Source organism: Mesoplodon mirus, assembly GCF_964341445.2.
Source record: "Mesoplodon mirus genome assembly, contig: HAP1_SCAFFOLD_4014, whole genome shotgun sequence".
Lineage (NCBI taxonomy): Eukaryota > Metazoa > Chordata > Mammalia > Artiodactyla > Ziphiidae > Mesoplodon > Mesoplodon mirus.
The window spans coordinates 1-19,090 of NW_028293824.1; the positions used below are offsets into that span (position 1 = coordinate 1).

At 35.9% G+C, this 19,090-nt stretch overlaps 1 long non-coding RNA gene across 1 annotated transcript; it reads right to left on the minus strand.

The window, feature by feature from the left end:
- Positions 1–15,951: 15,951 nt before the first annotated feature.
- On the minus strand, positions 15,952–18,418 carry LOC309798531. Its single transcript, XR_014293177.1, has 3 exons — positions 18,350–18,418; positions 16,234–16,277; positions 15,952–16,108 (listed from the first exon to the last, which is right to left on the minus strand). It is a non-coding gene; the product is annotated as an uncharacterized lncRNA (long non-coding RNA).
- Positions 18,419–19,090: the final 672 nt, after the last annotated feature.

A 19,090-nucleotide genomic window follows, 5' to 3' on the forward strand; every position in this document is an offset into this window, starting at 1 on the left:
CCTGAATGCTTAGGAAGTCAACATGATGAACGATTAAGTCTTAGAACAAGAACAAAAGGAAAACAGACATTTTTATGATGGGCATGAGGTGTTAACAATGAGGAAACCATTGAACTGATGGTCAAACGTTCTAATGAAGACCCTGAATGTCAAAACATAGTTGTCCTTGAAGCTTTCTTCCAAGCAGAATTCGTTAAGCACCAGTGCAAAGCGATAGAGAAGAATGAAGATGACGCTAGTTTGAGCAATTCAACGACAAGACGGATGATAATGAAGAAGTGAAAGACAAAAGTATTCAAGCACAATCTGTCGATCACCTCGTTAACCGCAAACCTTCTGTACCAGATCAACACCACATGTCTGATTCGTCATACAATTGCTATTCATGATCGGTAGGTGACTACAAAAACACGAATAATATATATATCTGACTTTTTTCTCTAGAAACTAATTCGTATCAAATTCGAAAATAAATTGAAGAGAAGTTGAAAAAGACTTCTAGTACAAAAAAGTGTCAGGATGTGTTTTTTCTTTTTAATCAATGTGCTAGCTATTTGCTTATTTAAAGTTAAAAGATTTTTTCATAGAGCAACATAAAAACAAGAATGGAATAGGTAGTAGACAGATGTGAAAATCAACAAAAATCTGTCATAGTGTTAAAAAAGTACATTTCTTCCGTCGAGTTAATATCTAAGGCATAATGAGGAGTTTCCTCTGTGTAACGGGTGTGATTCGTGTGATCACATTGTTTGACTTTCACCTGATCCTCATTGTTAAAAGATATTCCGCTGGCGGTTAGAAGCCTATGACGTCACCTCTTCTGAAACTTGTAGAAGAAACTTAATTAGCTTTGATGTAATGTGAACGATGTTAGACATGAATCTAAATCGCATTAACAGGTTTTTTTCTCTCGGAAAAACTATGAACCAGACACGTGGTATGGAAGTGGTATTCTATTTTCGCCGCAATTTTTCACAATCACTCTGAAAATTTCGAATTTATGTCGAGTATGGAGGTATTATCCAATTTACGATATAACATTGCAGACAGAAAGCTATATTTGTGACGTTCGAAAATAAGTTGCCCTTGAAATGAGAGAGAAAGAGAAGGCAGAATTAGCGTCTATGTAAACACGAATTTAATTATGAAGATTGATTTATTCGAACAACTACTCAAATCAGATGGCGAAAGCTAACAGAATATAGACCAACATCCGCTGATACCATACATTCAACAAAATCGGAATTCGGGATATTAACCTCACGCCGTGAAGAACTTTCCCTGAAAACTGCTCGATAGGGGCACTTCACTCGTGCCGTGTTCTATTTCGCTGTCGTTCGATTCAACTAAACGCCAACTACAACTGCAGTGAATATTCGACTCGAATCATTACAGCTCTGTTGAAAGCAGTGGCATGAAAAATTGTTAACAATAGGATTAACGTTCAAACTATTAATAAACGAAGATAAATAAGAACATAGAAATAACCGAAGCGCATACTCGGTAAGTGTGGAATTCAGAACCTTTGGTATCTCTCAGAGGCCTAGGAGAAGATTTAAGAATTGCTAAAGAAAGACAGTAATGAAGTCGATTTTTGTTAAGAATATCTCAAGCGATTCGAGCTACTTTTCAGGCGATGTCTTCATTGCCTGTGGTGTTCGTTCGAATAGGATGAGTTCGATTGAACAACTAATAAAAACTGCTTATTACTGCCTAAATCAATAAAAAACTTCTGCTATGCCAATGCACGGATATGTTTCGGATTTACTAATGAATGAAAAGTGTAATGTTGTGACTAATGGAATATACGAGAACAAAGAAAAAAATTGACAATGATTAGAATCGCTCTTAATCTTCCCATTTTAGATTTCAAAAACGGTACTGCTTTAAAAAAAACAGCAAATCATAATAACAAAACGATAAAAATTCACGTTAAAAATGCTCTCAAATAATTAGATATAATTCTTTTTAAGATTTGAAATTTTTGATTTTCATTTAATATTCAGCATTCATATTGAGTCATTTATCGGAAGATAACTAATTTGATCGAATTAATTCACTAAGAGCACTTAGTTTCCTGGAAAAAACATCTTCAATATGCTCTTCTACTATGAATAAACTAAGATGTTAAAGACTGCACGTATTTTTTCTTAGTGAGGTACTTCAGCAGTCGAGAACTTGATAAATTATGAAAAGAAATACTTCAGCAGTCGAGAACTTGATAAATTATGAAAAGAAAGAGCCCTACCATTTGACTGGTTTATGTTATTTCTTCTCAAGATGTAGCTATTATTTTGAAATCCTCAACTCAAATATAGTAAAATATTCATTGAATAAACCTCATTAATAATTGTAACATAAGCAGGACCACCACCTGTGACACCTTCGTAGTCAACATCACCTTTCTATCTGTCCTATCGCTCGTTGTGGGGGACTACAACGAGGTACTAGGTACAAGCCTTATTGAAAAACGGTGAAAGAAAAAAGAAACTATTTGTGAGTTGCATTTAAGCATAATATCATCTCGGTAGAGTAAGAGTACTTTTTTTTATCTTGCCGGCAAAGACTGTAGATTCGAATGCATTTTCGTGCTGTGTTCCATGTGAAGTGACGGTGTCCTAAGTAGACGGATAATCTGCGCACCTCTTCCTTACAGCAAAGTTCATCACAAAAAAAGGATAAAAAAAAGTAAGGGTTTAGAACTTTCGGTACTGACCAGCCCCCTAGTGTGTGCGATGCATTCGACTTCATCAAGCAACGTAGAAGGCACTGAATGCATTATATATCTAGCCCATACAATGAATTGGAGAGCCTACCGATGTATTAATTCGTTTTTTCCTCCCTGACATGTCTGATACCAACTAATCAAACCCCGAAAAGATGGCGAACTTGGTTGATCTGGAAGGAGGAATTAAGCTAAGACTACGTACATGTTGCTGAGCACCCCAACCAATACACTATAGGTGGTCTCAGTGATTCAGCCCGTTTCTTGATTTTTATAAATAGTGGTTAAATCTGAGAATAAAACGATTACTAAATATAACTCTTTTAATATTAATATTTAGACACGTTTAACACATTTACTTCTAAGTTCAAATGACATGCTAGATTATAAAAAATAAATGAATGAGATTACTTTTAACCATACGGAGTTTATCCAACTTGGTTTCGTAAGCAAACCATCTAACCCGGTTGCCTTACTTATGTTAATTTCTTCATAATCACCATTCTATTTGAGTCGAGTTAACTTTTTCAATTTGTAAAAATTGCCATAAATTTTAATGAACCCAGAAAACATACTAATAAGAATAGATGCGAATAGTTTTATGGGTAATGAGAAAAGCAGTACGGTAAAATAATGTTAGAAAGTTGTCGATGAATTATGAATTGTCGAACTCACCTACTATGCAAAAAAGTACGATATAGAGGCCGAAGTTGTACATCTCCAAGTCGATAATAGCAAGTGAAACACAAGAGCACATTACTATGAACAAAACCAGAATCGCAAGGCATGCGTAGAACATCTTCTCTCTCTGTATCTATCTCTGCAAAGCAATTAATCGTGTCGTAAGTCTTCAGAGACAAGAATAAAAATGGATTGCTCCCTTATTACGAAAATCACATCATTTTTATCTTTAAACAGCATTAAACGAATATGAAAACCATCATAAAGGGAGAAAAATTATGAGAAAGATCGATAGAGTATAAGTGACGTTAAGGTTTCATCCGTATGATGAGAAGGCTGTAATGGTATGCTCAACTGTGCAATTGATTTGGCAGGTGTACTAGAACCTTTCCGTGCTAAGCCTAGTCAAGTTTCATCACAAGCAGTCTCCGAGCTTTGTCGGTCGAAGAAAGATTTTTCCGTCAGTTTGGTAACAAGTTGCCATATCCAGGAGGATAATGAGCTTAGCTAGTCTGAGGCGTTTGTAAGGCATCTTTAATTATTGCACTTTCCGCGCCACCATTATAAACTTTAAAATGGTGTTACAATAAAGATTTCGGTTCTTTTTATGAATTTAGAGGTGAGGGAATCCACTGGATGTTTTCGGAATTACGGGCGCGTATAATTAAGGCAAGAAGTTACCAGTTAGCAAAAAACCTCCAAGAATTGATTCTCCTCAAATCTTCAATTTTCCCACACATTCCAAAGCTTAAATGGAATATTTATCACTTATGATTTAAACCATACCGCCCCATTGTGGCTGGGAAATCTGCCGAGATGTCGAACTGGCAATATGCGGCGGACTAACTCCTCCCACCACCAACTAGGATGGAAATTTAAAATTACCACCTGGAAGCTCGGCTAAGTGTAAATTGATTTCAGGAATTACTGTTATCCTGACAGCACCATAGTTACTAGCTGGCAAGCAGTGAACACTTGTCAAAGTTCTAAAACGATTTGTAATACTCCAGGGAAAAATCATGCCCAAATAGTTAATTACTAGTCAAATGGGAATGGTGTTGGGGCCGAAACGAAAAATGATTCCTAGGAAAGATAAATCACTAAAGTATTGAGGCAATTAATTGTGACTTATTGCACTGTAATTCCATTCTATTTCATTTTCAGTGCCGGAATAGTTTAACCAGTAAGATTGCGAATAGGTTATGAAATTCGAAAAGTTCTCTCTAGGTGCGAAATTAAGTACGCTTTTGGAACAAAAAAAAATTACGATTCTGTTTCTTTTGAAGATTTTTGAGAATTATGCATTCCCATTTAGAAAATGATGTCATTAATCCAATCAGTTACATGCTAAGATGCAGTTGTGACCATAAGTGCTCACGTCAGAAGATTGATAATATGGATGTTGATGCAGCCAAAATACTATTCTTTACTAGTTTATAGGTCCTCCCTTATAGGCAGAATCTCTAAAAAATACAGTAATCAGAGAAAAAGTCTCGTTGATATCTACAGATTCAATATCTTAAATAGAAAATTAAGTTTGGCGAGAACCGATTTCAGTGTCTATCGACATTCTTATCGACGATTTCAAAAATGTTTTTAAGAAAAAAAAATGAAAATATTCCATGCTTATTTTATGTAAGATATTGTTAATAGACCTTGATGAATAGAATAATACCCCATCGAAATTCCAAGAGAAAAAGAAACAACTTCGCTAGGTTTTAATACCATTTTTTAGACACCAGTAACCGTGTTAATAATGGAATAGCATAGCAGCTAGAAGTACACAAGGATGCACGGATCATGTGGAAGAAGATAATAAAATAACAAAGCACGATTTCCTTGGCCAAAATTTAAAGTCAGAACAATCGTCGAATTGGACTACGTGAAGAACAAATATAAAGCTTCGAAAGACTTCCAGAGATGAATTTTTATTAAAAAAAGTTATGATGATTTTTATTGTGGTCAAATAAATCAAATCAAATCATCCTTTATTATTTGCAGAATTCTAATTAAGTTTTTTCTTGATTTAACGAAAGCGTTCTCAGAAGAAAATTCACAAAATGTTGTACCAAGTTGCAAATGTGAGACAATCAACACTACAGAATAGCAAGCGAAACCCAAGAACACGGGTTATAATGGGGGCGAGGAAAGTGCAATGATTAAAGATGCCTTGCAAACGCCTCAGACCAGCTAAGCTCGTTATCCCCTTGGAGTTGGCAACTTTTTACCAAACTGACCGAAAAAATCTTCCTTCGATCAACAAAGCTCGGCGACTGCTTGTGGTAAAGTTCTAGAAACTCATTAGCACATTTATTCTAGGATTTCAGGAAGAGTAAATTCAACGAGCATCGAATGACATTCCTGAACAAAGCAAAGTCAGACAAGGAAGACAAAGGCAAGAAGATAAATGAGGGTCGAACCTACATGCAAATCCGGAAAGTTTAGTGGATGGCGAATAGGAACAACGAATCGAATAAGAGAATTGCTGTGGCACAATATGTGAAGTCGGGTTATATAGGAATAAAACAGATAAATATTGGCTATGATTACAGGTTAACAAAACTCATCCACCTGTTTGTAAAGAAATTTCTCAAACAAAACCAGCAGTAAATAGGATACGAAACCCTGTCTCATCGATAAAAATGTAAGTGGGCTATGAAACTCTGTCTTATCCGTAAAGACATACGGAACCCTGTCTCATCTAAAATTAGGATAAAACCCTGTTTTAACCACTATTCATGTGAAACTCGGTTTCATTTAGAATATGATATTACGTCCATAAATTGATGAAGAAACTCGTCTAATCCCGAATATAAATACAAAGCCCTGTCTCTTCCATATATGGAATATGATTCCTCGTCTCATCCAGAATTAGAATACGAAATTCTGTCTAATGAAGCATGCTAAGAATAGTTTATCGTCTACCACTTTTTTAAGTGCCTTCGACAACAAATTGCTGAAGAGCTATAAACAAGGAAAAAACGAAAAAAAAACACCTTTAGAAAAATTGCGCGCTTCGGAAGTCTAGAATTGCTTCTTAATGGCAAATTATACAAATTGCATTAGTATTTAATTCGCTTCACAAAATTGGATATGCATTGAGATACGTATTTAAAGATGAAAAAGCTAGCTTCTGAAAAAGCTATTGTTCCTTGAAAATCCTGTAAACCACACTAAATTATTCTTTATTGCAGATATTTTCCGAATTTCAACTTTGAAAAACCTAAGGGGGGTGACTTACTATAGGGGATAGAGGAATGAGCGTTTGAAATTTATCAAGTAATGAAGAATACGCCATGTACTTGAGTTCATTTGTACTTGAGTATCGATAATACCATTCAAGAACATAATAAATGAGAAAAAAAAACTAAAATTAATCCAATAAAGGTGGAAGCTGTGGAAAAACGGAATGAGGGAGACGCGTAATTTGTGTTAATATGAAGCGATGCATACATGTCCGGAAATTCCCGATAATTATATGATGTTCGAAGCTGATTTAACGGCAACTGACGATAATTTTTCGATGTTCCAAACTTGGACTTGTTTCTGATTCAAATTCTTGAAAATTTGAAAAGGAAATTTGTTTAATTAGACGTCATAATGAATAGAAGAGGTTAATACAAAAGATTATCGCCGAAAAAAAAAGAAGGGTAATGAACGAACAATGGACAAAAATATTGAGATCGACTTCTACGTGAAACGAGATTGACTACAACTGAAAAACCCTTGGCGATTCTGCTGATACGATTGCTCAGATGGTGTGGGATTGAACTTTTCGTCATGTTTATTTTTCACCACTATTTGATTAACGTAGGCTTTTGCGTTTAACTTCACATAAATTGTTACTGGTTATTTCAAAAGATGTTCCTCTTGGCAATATTCTCACGGCAGAATTGTTCAAGAGTGAATCAATGAGATTGTTTGCCGTAACCGAGGGAAATTGAATAGGCTACTAGGTAGGATAGCATTGACTTTCAAAGAAACTAATACAAAGTCGTACATTGTAGGCGGAGTGAATAAAAGCTTGTACGAAATTGTGAGAAAAAAATTACCTAGAAAAATTTGGCCGGTCACATAATAAGAAGGATGATAAACGACCGATAGACAAAGAAAAAAAAACTATAGAGTGGATGACTACAAGAGGGCAATAGCGTCTTCTGGGACGATCACCTAAATGATGGGAGAATATGTAAGTTACTAAAGTCAATTAGCTATAGATTCTGTTGAGATCAACATTACTCATGAAGACGGGCCGGGTCCAACTATCAATGTATGTGAAATGTGAAAATATTATCAAACAATTGTTTAAGCATCAGAAATAGAAGAATGCTGGTGTCTTGAGAATTTTTCAGGATAGAATGACAGACCGGTCGGACTAAGCTTGGGTGATGATGATGATGATGGTGATGAGAGGCGTGGTAGTGTTAATGACACGCCTCTGACAGAGACTCTAGTCAAGTGTGCAATTAGCCATACACCGATCCTAACCGCATTCTCACAAATCCATGAAGAAGAATAATCGTATACTATATACTGAATCCACCCAAACCTTAGATGTGAATTCAATTTTAAATTGTTTTTCGTCTAGTGAAAAAAACTCAGAATTATATTTGGTGGAAAAGTGAAGTAATTCTTATGAATGAAACTGAGTCGATAAGGTGCATCTAGTAAAAAGATCTAGATAGTGTTAAGTAATGAAAGCTGCATAGATTGTACACTGAATAGGTAGAAAAATAAAGAATCGCAAGATTAGAAAGAAGAAGAAAAATGAACTGAGACGAACCATATGAGGACATTCTGAATTCTTTGATGATCACGATCCGTATAATATACATTAATTGGGCAAAATAAATTTTGACAATCAGACGGAAGACGGAAAGTATCAGGATCTTAGTAAATCCAATAGATCGATTTTTTAGGAAAGAACTCCAATTATTTAGAAAAGAGAGCTAAATCTAATAGAGCTTTCATTCAAAATCTCATAGGTGTAGGTACCATAATGATTCTATCAGATTTCCGTTTAGGTAAAATTTTACGAAATTTCAATTCCATACATATCACATACTTCAAATAAGTAACTAAAGAAGACAACATGTTTGAGTTTTACTAAAAGTTGAGATTTTTTTTTCGATGAACAGAGCCAGAATTAGAATTCAGAACGATTGCTGAATAGAATGTGCACAAAGGCTATTATTGAATATTCTACCTCGGCACAACAATGCTTTAGCACTTAAAGGATTATTCTTACATGCCTTTATGTGATTTCGTAACTACAAAACCCTATTTATTACCAAAATCCTCCTAAATCTATAAGTGGAATGATCAAAAAGTCCAGGGGATTCATGCGGAGTGAAAACTAAAACTGTTCTCAATCAGAGTTTTTAAGAGATTTTGTTTATTGGAATAGTATTAGACAAAATGTAACCTATAGGATGTTGAATTACTTTTATTACTTTCCAATACGTACTCGAGCGTCTTATTGCCTCTGAAAAATGTCGAATGCTAATTTAATTTCACAAATAAGAAAGTAAGCTTTATGTTGTTCTGAAAGTAAGTTTTGTAGTCGCATTTTCCTTCGTATATTGTAGTATTAGTTTTTTTTTGTTTGAATACTGTACTATTACATAACATTGCAAACTTTATTTTATGCAGTTTAGCTGCGCATAATTTAATTGTAATAAAAGTTTTGTTACTGACAAATTTTAAGGTTTCCAATTTCAGACATAAACAGGAATTTCGACAAATCTACTTCCAGGAATTCTTCTAATTTAGACCTAATGCAGCGCAAACGGTTCGGAACATCTATGAGGCATGTGGTCAAGGGATTGTTAATGAACGAACAGTATCTCAACATCTTTCTGTATTAGAAATGCTTCGAAAGTAAATTAAAATCGAAACTTTCTTCAACGACTTCATCGTTTCCAGAAGTGCAGAATTTTAAGAAACCGGTATAAATAAGGTTGTTTCTTGTTGGCAATAAATGCTTAGGCTCTAATGGTCTTTATTTTGATTAATAAAGTTTAAAGAGCTGAGAGATACCAACTGAAAAACGCAACTTGAAATCCTGCATTAATTTCAAAACAATCTAATAGTTTTTCTTTTAAATTAAGTGCTCAATGCACTCAATCAGTGCCTTAAACTTCTTTACCCCAATTCCAACAATTGCAGCAGAAATTTTGTAACGAAAAAATTTCAATGTACTAGCTTTATCTCGAACCTTTGATGTTCAGAACTACACAATTCAAACATTGTCGGAGAATTTTCTTTTATCAAAGAAAATTGGGCTTTCGAAAGTACTTTTGAATTTTTTTATGTGGGAAGATCCGTATTTATTGACTTTATCCAATCTGCTTATACCAGTCAAACGTTCTGGCTGTTGAAGCGAAGCACTGAAGAGGATCAGCGTTGAAAAACTACTGAACCCTTCTCTTAAACTAGAAGACTACGTGTAACTGTTCACACTTGAAATTTAGCTGAGCTTCTACTCGACTAGAGACAAATTGTGAACGTGCACATCAGAAAAGTAACTGAATCTTTTCGACTGAATAGAAGATGATGAACATCTACAACTTCATGTAAGCATGGAAACTAGACTCGACGTGCATCGCCCAGTCGTGTGTGTGTGTGTGCATTACCCTTTTGTGTAGGTCGGTTTTTATCGCTATAATGAACTGAGCTCACTAGACAGTTTCCCAGAACAGGGCGATTCTTGATAAATTTTCATCAACCAAATTTACTTTTACTTTCTTTGGTTTTATTGACCAAGACATTAATTATTCAGAAGAGGCTAAATGAAAACGGGATGAGAAATATATGGAATAGTCTGGCAGTTAGTCCGACATTTTTCACCTTTTGTCCAATATGTCCACATCTCCTTGGAAATTTAAAATTTTAACGCTAACACCTCATACAGTATGCAATAGGGCAGATGGCGGTACTGACAGTGAAGGTTATTGTGGTCGATAAATTGATGAATGGGTCGGATGGATTCCTAGGCAATTAATTACATGGATGAAGTGTTCATCGCTAAGAAATGAAGGGTTCATGGCTGTTTTTACCATTTTTGACTGGTACTTCCCAGTGGATAGCCAAAACTTTGTAAAAGGGATAGCATTACGCATAAGCGAGATAGCAAGCGCATCACCTTCAACAACAATAAATGTAGATTGCTTGAAGACTGATCTATATGAACTATGTGAATAGCGAGGTTAGTTTCTAGTAAAATTCCCATCAAGGCAGTATTTTGCTGTTAGAATCACCGTAAGCAATTATCGGCCCATTTGAACCGGATGGATTTCTCCGCCTTTGCTTAATCTGGTATGCATCGATTCCTCTAAGGTTTGCTCTTAGCTTAGCTTGCACTTGAGAATATCCAGCGCTTTTTCACCTGATGTGTTCTGTTGTTAGATGAACCTTTTTTTGAAATCGCTTCTCGATACCCTGAAACAGTTCAAAACTGCCATCGAATAAAATTCTGATAGGAATGATAATACTAATAAAATAATGTCAACTTTACAACTAAAACAGTTTGGTCGTTTATAATAGTGTGGCTAAATGTTTTCGTGAGATTTGTAGATAGTTAGCGAAAAAAAAAAGAACGTTTGTTTACACGAGAATTAAATGAAGCTACGATCTCCTTGAGAAGTGGTTTCTTCACAAGCTTCGCGAGATCCCGCTGTTTAAAAAGAAGAAATAATTCAAATTATCATACGAGAACGATTCTTTCTATACTCAGCGGTCTAGAAAGATAGGTGGATGTTGTTTCTATCGATAAACATCACACGATTGACATACATTTTGGTCTCCCCAATGCTTCGCCTTAGTCAATTGAAAAGTTCATTTCTAAAATGAAAGCAAAAATAGGAGTAACGTAGCTAAAATATTGGCATTAGAATTGGAATAAATCGCCGAGAATAATCGGCCTAATGATGCGCTTGCTTGTTTTTAGTGGTTAGTTGTTAGTATTATCGGTGTACTAGGACCAACTTCTCATACATAAGAAAAACTAAGCATTTGCAAGCTTAAAAATGAATCAGAGTTCTCATTTCGGGATACAATGAAGCTTTAAAGCACATCCTTTGATTCCATCTGCGTCTCAGAACAAATGATTGACATTCTTTTGAACTTCTAAATATTGTCTGCATTTATATATGAGAGGATGCACGTTTATCACTATGCAATTATCACTATGCAATTTATCATTATCGTTTATCACTAAGCACTTATCACTATGCAATTCAACAAAGTCTGCCAGTTTTGCTTTCTCAGAATTTGACGTACTGTTTTAGGTGAAATACTGCGTAGGCACATATTAAATAATATTATAAACATAAGGTTGTTCGAAATTTTATTTTTATTTGATCTAATTTTAATTTTATTTTTATGTTTCGATCCAGAATAAACTCTATTAATCTAAATAAAAACCAGTAGAATGTGCACATTTCTCACAACCAGAAACAAATTCATTTTTTATACACAAAAAGGAAAAAATGAAAAGAAAATAGTCGCTTTTTTAATTTTTTTTTGTTTTTTTTTTTGCGTTTTTGTATTCCGCTAGAATGTTATCCTTCAAGGCAAATTTCGCAACAATTTGACGATTTCGGGAAGATGGAAAGCTTGATGGGCTTGGCGAGCTGTATCGAACCTCTGATCAACCCATTGTGAATTGCAGGGCACCTCTAACCATGCGCTACACGTCCTCCTTAACAATCCCATTCTCATTTGTTGCCGATGAAATCAGAAGCTAAGAGCTCAGATGGTGGATGGCTCTGAATTCTGAATGGTGCAATTTCATAGCAAGTAATTCTTCAAGAAGTTCCTGTCTCTGAGCCATCCCATACACTATTCGTAGCAACTTTTTCATTTTCCCTTCTAAAAGTTGCAATAATAGTACATGCTAAATAGTGCCATGGAAATTCAACAGCAGTTTTGTTCATCGTTAAAATGTCGAGAGTTTCATTCTAATCCTTATTTTGTTGTGTATTCAGAAAATGATAATAGTGCTACCCAACTTTCAATATATTGGCACATAAAATCTTTCAGCTTATATGCCGTACAATGTCTATTTCGTCAAAGAATCGTTCACAAATTTGCTACACATAAACTTTCAAAGGTAAATAATCGGCGGACAAACGGCTCTGAAGAAGGCGATTACGCCGAAACGTCAGCGGAAATATATTTTAAATAAATAAAAATTATTTAACAACCTCGTGTTTGTTTGAAGAAAGAAAAACTAACCAATATTGAACAATGCCAAGGTTAAAGGACAGTCGGTTATGGAAATTATTGTCTGAAGTACCTGCAAACACAACAGATTTCTCACATCTTTTTTTGAATGGTTGATCGATGGATTTCAATTCACATAAATGTTTTCACGACCACAACATGTCAGCACGAGCAATAATTCTTTCATTCGTTTCTTTATCTTGTATTTGTTATCTATGCAGATGCTCTGTTTATGTCTGGGTTTGGCTACAGCTTGACAATTCGTTTTCTCTTATCATTAACACGTTGAATGCTGGTTGCATGTGGTATTTTCAGAAACTCGAGACCAGTGTATCAGGGTATTTTCACGTCTTCGGAATTGGTGCCTTGCGAGAGAGATGCGACGCCAGGAATTTCTGGCGATTAGTTGCTCTTCACAACTACAAAATTACAAAAAACAGCTTTTGAAAAGTTTATTTTGGGATGAGAGCTATTACGTATGAAGGACGCACCATGGAGATTGTTTTAGGGGAAAATGTAGCAGGACAATTTTCATATACAACTTCCAATTTCATGTAGGTTCAAGTTCAATGGAACGTGGTATCCATGTACCCACAAGCCGAAAGCGCTTCATCAACGATCACTAGCCAAGTTCTGGAAAAAAATCACTTCCAGTCCAAAAAGAGGGCTTTGTATAGAGTAGTACAGAAAGTAGTACAGGAAGTTGACAATATAGGAACTTCGGGATCATGCCCAGCGAATTCAATATGCACGTTGAAAAGCATTTTTCATCAAACCTATGGATTTCAAGTGACGGGACTTTCGATCAACGGGAATAATCCGAGGTGCACAAATGGAACCAAAAAAGAATAGGAAGTAAATAAATGTTAAGAACATTGTAATTTGACTGCAATTTCAGCTTCACTGAGGTTCAGTGCCGAAGACAATTAGACAGTTTTGTTATGCATCCCAAGATAAATTAAGGTCCATCCAAAACGTAGTAAATTGAAAAAAAAAAATTGAAAATAGTTTTCTAGGTGTTTGCAGGGTTAGCGAGTTGAAATGCTGAAATCCAAAACAGAAATTCTTATAGCAATTGCCAACATACTAGAGGTTTACCTGAAAATTAATTCATGCAGTAGTGGAGTAGTGGTAAAGCTGGACAATAAACACAAAAACACAAAAGAAATTTACTGCCTATAAAAAATGAGATTTAAATGACTCTACATGTCTCCGATAATACGTCCGTAAAACATTTTCCTGTGAAAAATAGTATAAAGTCCCGCACGTCGTCGTACGTCTGTAATCGGTAGAAAAATCAATTCAGGGTCTTTCGTGACAGAATAAATTGATTTAAATCCGTACGTATGAAAATGCTGGAGAAAATCGACTTTAAAACAATGACTATCGCAGAGTGTAACCTTTATTAATTGAAACTAAAAGGAATTGTGAGGTTATGCAACCCAGGTTATAATGATTAAACCACTAATCGAGCTTACCAGTAGAAAATGCCGCAGAATATTCTAACCTGGAAAGTAGGTGTGTAGACGAATTCTTGTCATAGAGGAATAGTCACTTCCCTTCATTATGGCCTACATATAGGATGCGTAGCACTATTACTTGAAATTCCTTATTATTTATTATACAAGTTCTTACGGAGTGTTGATTGCATGCATGAATTGAAAGTTGTATATGAAAATTTTCCTGCTACATTAACCCATAAAACAGTCTGTGTTAAAACGCACTTTATACTTAATAGCCTCTCACCCCAAAATAAATTTCTCAAAAGCTGTTTTTTTTGTAATTTAATAGCTGTGGAAAGCAACAATTCATGGGCCACGCCTGACATCACATCTGTATTGGACAAACTACCGTTTCAATACAAAACCTGCGATGAAAAAGCATTATATGATAAAATAAAAAATGAAAAAAGGATCCATTGCGTTCTCATATTTGTCCACCTTGCTTCTTACCCATCCCCCACTTATGCATTGCACACAATACACCTTGGATTCCATATATTAAGCATGAGTAGAGCATGCTCTCCAACCAGCGTCCGAGTTAATTAGTATTTCTATGGCTGGGCAATAATATTATTTTTTGAGAACTCGTCTTCAATTCTCGGAGCATATCAAACCGTTAATAATGAACACTTGTTAGACAGAAACAAACTTGTTACATTCAAATTTTCATTTTCTATTCAGTCGACTTTTATCTCTGCTAACACCGTGGCTGTAATGAAATATATAAATGTAATACAAGAGAAGTAGGTGGGAGTACACATTACGCTGGATGTCCATACAGGGGTTGCAAATGAATAGTAAAGAACCCAAGACTGAAGAATTCTTATCTTAGGGTGTTAATAAAAGTCTTTGAAAAGATCAAAAAAAAAGCAAAAAATAGAAGAATTCCACAAAAAGATTGGTGTAGCAAAATACTTGTATTGGCCGATGCACCAAATTTAGTCGAATATTTTGTTCCATTTAGCGACTGGTTGATCAGGTATGCTTGATTGAAGTGGTTTTACTTGCAGTTGCCACGCAGGTCTTTTTACCTTGTTATGATCTACGGCTTCACCTCAATCTTGGGTAACTTCATATACGATACGGTGACGAGCGGTTGCGATTGAGCGGTAGTTGGTGAGTGAATCACTTATCCATAACAGCTCATCCTTTTATAAGGTCATAGGGGGCGCAGCTACCGATGTCTGATGCCATATCGCAATATTACTCCATTGCATAAGTGTTTCGCAATTCCAAGCGATCCTTTGGGAGAACACCGGTAAACAACCGAATTGATCATTACCTGTTGAGTTCTCTACAATTGGACTGTGATGGGCATGTTCAACAGGATGAACGAAACTTTGCAGAAAGAGAAAGGAAACGAGCAAATGTCAAAATACTTGTTTAACATTTCTTAAAAAAAGTGTCAATGCAAAATAATGAAGTTTTCACTGTATTTTCGATTTAATAACCCAAACTTTATGGATAATCAACTATCGACCTTATCGAAATTGCTGATTTTTGTCGGCATCCATGTGACAAATTCACATATTTCATTGGATATTTACTTACGTACAACTCATACAGAATAAAGCTTACTCCTACAATACATGTAATTCAATAATGATAGGTTGATTGAAGCTAACAAATATTTGATCTCGTTGGCGCGTATGGTCTGGTGGATAACTCGTGACACCAAAGATAGGGCAATCGCGGGTTCGAAGTTCACCTACCGCCAGGAGTTTTGCAAATATCTCAGCATCATTACAGTCATACTTCGAATAACGATATATAGATATTTATATCTATTTCAGTATCCAGTTCTTCCATTTCGTCACGTTAATGGTGCTGTTCTTCTCTATTTTTCCTTTTTCCTTCTTTTAGATATCCACTAACATGTGATTCTGCTTCCCATTCTTCGTCGTGGTTCTCTTTTGGAGCACAAGGAAGACGGATGGTGCTCACCATAATGGCCAACGATTTCATTCTCTTATCGCTGAAAACATTATCAACATAAGAACACACGCTGCATTAGCTTCAATAAAACGTGCCTATAACACGTAAACTAACGTGTCAACGCTCTTTGATCTCTACAATGCATGAAATAAAAGTATTACTCACTTTCTTGACACTTTCTTATTTCTGGCACCAGCATGATGGGGTACCTAAAACGGAAGCGAATTCTATTTTTTTCACTATATCTTTAAAGAAGCATTTTTTTCTACATGCGAAGAAAATTTGGTGTAGTAATGGCCTTATCTCAAGCGCTGCTGTTTGAGTCATTTCTAACGCCTCTAACGTTTTCTCCACATTCTTTGCGACCTCTTTGGATTTCGGTGTCAAATACCGATCTTCACTTTTGTTCTTGATAGTCCGCTCAACCTGAAGGTTTGGAGTACACTTTTGCGTTCTTTTTGAAGGCAGCTTAAATGACATAATCGTTTATACGATGTTTCCAGTCTCACAACTGACTTGTTTACAATTTATCTCTTTTGAGGTGCTCTTCGAGGTTGGCGCCCTCTTCGTCGGCCTATTTTTGTCGTTCTAAAAACTACGCGTTCATGTCAGTGTTCTCTTACTTGACGTTTTCCAAACACAATCACATTGCCTTTTTCATTATTCTTAGAAAAATCTACTATCGAGAAGCAGAAGCATATTATCGCTATATACCATTCGAACGAATCCCGATATGATGAAAGAAAGCGGCAACTGTAAGGTATATTACCAGCGAATGTTACAATTCTATAGTGGAATTGGTGCCCGTTTCTCTTTTAAATTGAAATGAAACTTCACGAATGCAACAAACAAGAGTTTATTGAAACGGGTCCAATCCACGCTACTACTGTGGCGCATCTATGGTTTCGAAAAAAAATCAGCAAATGTTTAAGCCTTGAACGAAAATGTTTCATTACCTACCACTATTATTTAGCTGATGCAAGTGAACCATCTTGGGGGAAATTGTTTTCAAGTGATAGATCAATCTTTCAAAGATATCTGTTATCTTTTTCATTCCCCACAAACGCTTCTATTGCTTACTCGTTAATCATCTTAATGAAAACGTAACGCATCAACATTGTCGAGCCTATGGATGTCTGTTAATATTCTTTTGTAAATGACCTTAGCAAATTGCAGACAAGTGGTAAGCTAGTTATCCACGTTTTCTATTCCTGAGGCATAGAAAGAAATGAGCTTAGCAACATGGGAATGAGTCAATATTTTTTGCATTTGAACCATCTTGTTAAGCTGTATTCCATGCCGTATAACTGAATCCGATCTAACGCCCCGAGCTCACCAAGTCTTCCATCTCTCCGGGGTCGGCGAATTGGTATTAAACTAATCTGGAAGTATAAACACACTAACTTCATCCATCGGTGGGCTACCGCAACTCACTGCGTGGACCACATATGCATTCAGTCACCTCTGCTATGTCTGACGAAGCCGACTGTATAACGCATCCCTCAGAGATTGATCAACGCCGACCACTTTGTGGTTTTGTTCTTTATCAGCTATCAGATAATTAACAATATTCTGTTAAAGCACAGGCGACAACGTCTAAATGACATAGTTACAACTTTTGATATATTGATAATGGAGGATTATTTTAAGATAACTCGAATACTGCTTTTAAGGTTGTGAACATAATGGAATTGTAAAAGAAAATTTGCTGTTAGCACGAAATTAATGAATTTTATGTATGTTACAATTTATTTTATGATACTATCCGTCTCTATGTCTAGAGAAGGCGACAAAGTAAAGCCAAAAGAACGTGGGAATTTGTACAATGCATATCAACGTCGAAGTGTTAAGGATTATCATAAAAAAAGGATAAATAATAAAGCGGGCGTTGATCAATCTTTGATGAATGCGCCGTACATTCGACTTCATCAAACATCATAGAGCAGATAGAATGCATATGCGGACAGAGTATACGATGATTTGTGGAGCCACCCGCTGTGTCAAGTCAGTACTTTTATCCTCCTAAACAATTGTGGTAACAGTTTGCTGAATCCGGAAGAATGGAAGGCTTGCTGAGCCCAGGGCGCGGAATCGAACCTCAAATCGATACAGCGTCGATTGCAGGGCATTTCTAACGGCTGCGCTGCACGCGCCCGACGCGTTGTGACATCCAAAGAGAACCTTTGGAAAAAAGATACTTTTCAACAATAACTGTAGAAAATGATAGTAGTATGCCGTTAGTCCGGCTGGATTGATTGATTTGAGTATTCCTTGAACTTACCCGGTTTGTTCTCTCGTCTTGCCACGGGGGACTTGTCGAGATTTGCTTGTTGGAGTATTTGTTCTCCAGTTGGTTTACCTGAAACTTAGATAATTAAACCTTTATATACATAATATACAAATAATATACAATACGAGCTACATACAATACACCGAGAATTAATACGAGGTGTAACATGGAATACATCGGTAGTGGATGGTAGAATGATTAATAGAGAACGAAACACGATAGAAGATAATAGAGCGTAGCAAAGGATAAGAGGATAAGAAGCAATAATAATAAAGCAATAAAGTTATAAGGATACTAACTAATAGATGAGGTAAATTAGAAATATATTTAATAGAGAGAATCAATAGACTACGCTACACTAACATTTTACAATGTGCTAACCGTGACTATACTAATACTAATTATTATTGAAGAATAGAAAAGCAATATAAACATAGGATGAACAATGGGTAAAAAGGGTTGAGACAACCTAGACGTGGCTAGTCGACCGCTCGTTGGCCGTGCATTTGCTGAACTGGCGACCGCTTGTTGACCGCTTCGCGTGATGAGTTGGCGACCTCTGATTGGCTGACCGCTTCGCATGGGCGGAGACCGCCGATAAACATGAGGCCCTCGTTGATGTTCGTCGATCTGTCGACGGCTCCAACCCGATCTTGTTGCCCTTGCCGCTTTTCTCTATTTTAGAAATGCAGGAATATTGAATAAATACAGTTAAACAAAGAAATATGTGTC